This window comes from Pelodiscus sinensis, chromosome 13, assembly GCF_052426305.1.
Source record: "Pelodiscus sinensis isolate ZL-2025 chromosome 13, ASM5242630v1, whole genome shotgun sequence".
Taxonomy (NCBI): Eukaryota; Metazoa; Chordata; order Testudines; family Trionychidae; genus Pelodiscus; species Pelodiscus sinensis.
Window position 1 is genome coordinate 23,235 of NC_143064.1, and position 5,164 is coordinate 28,398.

A 5,164-nucleotide genomic window follows, 5' to 3' on the forward strand; every position below is an offset into this window, starting at 1 on the left:
TGTAGCCAGACCGTGGCCCTTTAAGGGCTCCGGGGCCGGGAGGAGGGCAGAAAAGTTTCCCTGGTTTGGCCCAGAGTGGCCACCAGGGCAACCTGGGAAGGGCTAGCCTCCAACTAGTTCGAATTAAGTGGCTACACAGCCCTTAATTCGAACTACTTAATTCAAACTAGGTAAACCTCACTCTACGAGGAGTAACGCCTAGTTCGAATTAAGCGGTTTGTATGTATAGCCGCTATTAAAGTTAATTTCAACTAATGGCTGTTTGTTCGAATTAACTTTGTAGTGGAGACACACCCTTAGAGATTTGTGCCTGTCTATCAGCAAATGGCCGCCAACGGTGCGTCTAAACTACATATCTTTTTCAACAGAAGCTTTTTCTAAAGTATTTTTCGAAAAAGCCTCTGTTGAAAAAGCTTCTAGATTGATTTTTTTGCTCCGCATCATGCTATCAGCTTTTTTGAAAAAGAGCGTCCAGACTGCCGGATGCTCTTTCAAAAAAAAAAAAAAAAAAAAAAAAAAAAAAAAGGCACCCAGAAGTGCTTCTGGCAGGGCATGGGGGCAGCCTTTATTTCCAAATGTTGCTGCCTGCCCTTTGCAGAGACACGTGCTTAAAGGGATCCCCCGGACAGCCGTTGCTCTGCTCCTGCTTTTGGCTTGCCTACCTCCTGGAGGGAAAGCAAAGCTGCTGCAGTGCTTGCTCTGGTTGCCCTGCTTCCTCGGACACCACAGCAGTTTATTTTCAGGTTCAGGGTTTTTTTCTGCTTTTCACTGCATTGGGGAGAATTCACAGACATTTGCGTCGGGTGGTCAGGCCGGGCACGCGATGCCCACATCTTCCGGAACTCATACCTGTACCGCAGCCTGGGTCATTCTTTCTGGAGTGAAACTATGCAGTCAGGGATGTGCAGATACCTACGTGCATTGTGGCTGACACGGCGAACCCCCTTATGACCTGGCTCATGAAGCCATTCACTGGACACCTGGATGCGAGCAGGGACCTCTTTAACTCTCGCCTGAATCGGGCTCGCTTGGAGGTGGAGTGCGCCTTTGGCCGTTTGAAGGGCAGGTTTATGCGCCTTCTCGCTCGGCTGGACATGGGGGAACACAACATCCCCGATGACCTCTCGAGGTCCCTTCCAGTCCTATGATTCTATGATGTGGTTGCTGCATGCTGTGTGCTGCACAACCTAGTGGAGAGAAAAGAGGAGGCCTTCCTCCCAGCATGAGGCTGCTGTGGAGGGGAGGCACTTTGAGCAGCCCCGGACAGCTGCCATCCGGCAAGCCCTCCAGCTGGGATTGCGCATTCGGGAAGCCCTGAGGGAGCGATTCTCCCAAGGAGCCCAATGAGTTTCCCCAGGGCCTTCCAAATGTGGGATTGCCCCATGCCTCCAGTGCCTTCCCCCCCCGTCCAAAACCCCTCCCAGCCCCACATTCACACTGAGAACAGAGACAGGCTGTGACAGACCAGGCTGGGTCTGGGCACAGCTGACATCATCTGCTCTGGGCAAATTGCTCAAACTAGGGGCTCCTTACAGTCCCCAGACTGGTGACCTTCCCAAACAGGCCACAAACCAGTCCCCAAAATAAATTGTTTGTTAACAAAGTAAAGTGCTTCCCTTACTGACTCTCACAGATGGGAAGGGGAATGTCAAGCTGGAAGGGAGGAGGGAGGCTCAGGGCTGAGGGTGCCACCTGGATGACGAACCCCTGCCACCTTGGCTGCGGAGGCCGGCTTGGAGATGGCTGCGTGTGCGGGCTTGGGCTGGGCAGGAGGTGCGGCTGTACCTGAGTCTGGGATAGCAGCGGGTGAAGGGGGGCAGGGGGGTGAGGGGAGGGGTGGGGGAGCTGGTGGGGGGGGGAGGGCAGGCTGAGCAGGAGGAGCAGGAACAGACACAGGACTGGGGAAGGCCATGGCCTCCCAGATAGCAGTGCAAATAGCAGTGCGCTGTGTTGGGGAAATCTCGCTCCCCTGGGGTACAGAGTCCCCAGAAGGGTCTGAGGCTGGAGGTCAAAGCAGTGAGGCAGGAGAGAAATCCAAAAGGAAAATTTTATTATGCATGCAGGCTGACAGCTACCAGAGTGAGAGCAGCAGCAGCCCTGAGAGAGTTTCCGGGATCCTTTATACAGTATGTTCAGACAGTTTAGTTGTTGATTGTTTTCTTTAACATATTAAAGTCTCAGCAGAAGTACTCTGAGACGTTTCTGTTCACACCAGGTGTGCTAGAAGTAAGTTTTACAGTACAAAGGCACATGAGAACCTGAGTGAGGAGTCTACAAGGCAAACTGTGACAAAGATAAGAGTTTACATGACAATTTGTGACAGACTAGGAGTCTCCATGAAGTTGAGATAGGCATTGTAAGGGTCTTGATTAGAGTTAAGATGATTTCTCTCTGTTACAGGGAGAGAGGCCTGGAAAACTTTTAACCCTTACAGCAGTTTTCTTTTAGAGAGTTTTGATTTCCTGCACAGTCCCTCCTTAGACACAATTGGAGTTATTTGATTTTTTCCCACAGCTGCTGCACAAACTCGTCCAGCAAGGGACTGCACCACTCTGTCTCTGCCTGCATCCTCTGATTACATGTCTCCTGCATCCCTTGCAGGGCCAAGATGTGCTGGCGCACCAGGTCCAAATACTTGCGCCAGTGCCGATGGGTTCCCTGCAGCCGTCTGGGAGGTGGGAGAGGTGTGGCCCCCCACCCTCCTGGACAGCTGGGCTGGATGTGGAGGACAAGAGGGAAAAGTCATCAGTCATGCATGCTCACACTTTCCCTGAGAGACAGCATGCCCTCCTCAGCAGTCAGTGCCTGTCCTCTAGGATCAGCAGATGCTCATGTGGTCTCAGCAAGGAGTGGTATGCCCTGAGCAGCAGCTACGGCCTCCCTGAAGCCCAGACAGTGTGCAGGCCACCATCCTGCCCCCCTCCCCCCACCCCATGGCCAAGCAGCACAGACAAGTGCCAGGCCACAGTTGGGGTTCCCGCAGGTTGCTAAGAAGCCTGAAGCTGTGTGGCAATTCCCAGGGGCCCAAACCCCTGCCTGTACCTGGCATCAGTGTCTGTAGGAGCAGGTGGTTCCTCGCAGCCATGCGGGTGCAGGGGTAGGACGGCCCTCCCTGAGGTCAGTCGTGTGTGTGCTCCCCTCCCCCCAGAATGTGATCAGCATGACATGTCACAGTACTGCACCATCCGCTTTGCTCCCGCCTCCCCTGCCCTGTGTGTGTTGGACCCTCACAGCACTCACCTGATGTTCCCTCCCCGGTGCCCAAAGTTGTCTGGGCAGGAACAATAGAGATGAAAGGTCTGGCAGGAGTGTCCACCAGGGCTTCTACCCAGAGGCCTTTATTTTCGACAAAAAATCTTCCCCGCGTCCACACTTCCCTTTTTTTGACAGATCTCTGTCAAAAATAGTGTTATTCCTCGTAAAACGTAAAATGAGATTTACTGCTGTCAACAAAACCGCCGCATTCTGTTGATTTACTGTCAACAGAACGCGGCGGCTGTCTAGACGCAGGTAAAGATTTTTTGAACAATCCCTGTAGTCTAGACACACCCCGAGTGTCACAGTTGCTGCATTACAGAATTGTGCATGCATTGCCAAAAGTGGCCATCGAGTGTCAATGCTCTGTTGTGGCATTTTTACACTAGGCAGTTAGGAGTTATGAAATAACAGGCTAATGACTCCTGTTTGTGATGAGGAATAACCCTCATGTAGAAATTGTTATTTTGAAATGTCTTCAGTATATATGCTCAGCTGTTCTTATTTAGAAATAACTACTCCCCAGAGTCATTCAAAGTAATTACTCCCCAGTGCTTCCTGAGACTCTATGTAGTACGTCAACATTAGGGGAGCCTGACTCAGACTAATTTCAAGGCTTCCCTGTAGTTTGCATGTTCTATTTCAAAGTAGTTAGCTTATTCTGACATAAGTGTGTAGCGTAGACATTATTCAAAATAACTTATACCTTGAATCTTTTAAACTGCCAAACTCATTGCACTAGCTGGCTTCCAGCCCTAGTGATGGGCTCAAGGCTTTAGTCTCTGCCACAAGTCAGCCATTCTTTCATGAATCCAATGCCACTGACAACTGAAAAGAGAATGAGAGGAGACTTGTAAACTCGACCACCACTAGTGGTCAAAACACAGACATAAACATGTGCATCACCTAACTGCTGGTCACTGGAGACCCCTTCTTTATTCCTCTCTGGCCTATCCAGGTCCTAAAATGCTCATAATTTATAAGAAACTATGACCATCTCCACTTTACCACACCCTCAGTCCACTATACCCACACCCTGCCCAGAATACTCTGGTCCTCTGAGGGACGTGATGATTGAGCAAGCAACTGGAGAACAATGTGATGATGTCCAGTGATTACACGGACAGATGCTCTGTAGTTTGTCGTCCCTCCCTCCCTCCACATCGCTGTATTTGAAGGGCAGCGACCCACGTGCAGCTACTTACAGACAGGAAAGGACAATCCCAGACAATTACCAGCCACGGGCAGAGCTCTGCCTTCCCCAGGATCTGTCCCATGGAAATCATAAGCATCTCTCTGCTCGCAAGGAGGCACCTCGCTGCACAGACACTGGCTGAAGATAATTTCACAAAACATACACCAGCTCCTACACTGTCACGAGAGAGCTCCTCAGCTCCACTGTCAATAGGAACAACAGATGACTCAGACTCACTTCAGGCAGATGCCCCTCATCTAGCTGGATCTCCAGAGTGGCTCCGATTGCCTACAGCAGGCCTCTGCAAGAACAGCAAATAACTCATGGAAGAAGTATCACTGCCAAAAATGCTACAGCTGCATGAGACCGTCCAGTACCTGCCTCCCTCTCCAACCCTTTCTACAACATGGCTGTTCTGCTACAATATACGGACTGAACACTGACGGGTCAGTTGGCTGTAGCTCCCCGCTGACATCAGGATTATGCCAAGACACCCGCTCATCTTCCATGCGCTCGAGTCCAAGCCAGTAAAAATGGAAACACACCTCACATGCCGCTTCCTCTCTTTTTTCTGTTGTGTTGGCTAACACGGATTCATATGCCCTTGTGTTTCCCAAACGTCCAGTTTTGTGAGACCCCTTTTTAACTCATTCCTACCAGCTTTGGATTAGGGATGTTAAAGACGAGTCTATCCCCATAAGCAAATGCTTATGG

General features: G+C 50.7%; 1 long non-coding RNA gene across 1 annotated transcript; it reads right to left on the reverse strand.

The window, feature by feature from the left end:
• Positions 1 to 2,107: 2,107 nt before the first annotated feature.
• Positions 2,108 to 4,083, reverse strand: LOC149523625 (uncharacterized). The gene is made up of 3 exons (XR_016350585.1): positions 3,962 to 4,083; positions 3,241 to 3,394; positions 2,108 to 2,715 (listed from the first exon to the last, which is right to left on the reverse strand). It is a non-coding gene; the product is annotated as an uncharacterized LOC149523625 (long non-coding RNA).
• Positions 4,084 to 5,164: the final 1,081 nt, after the last annotated feature.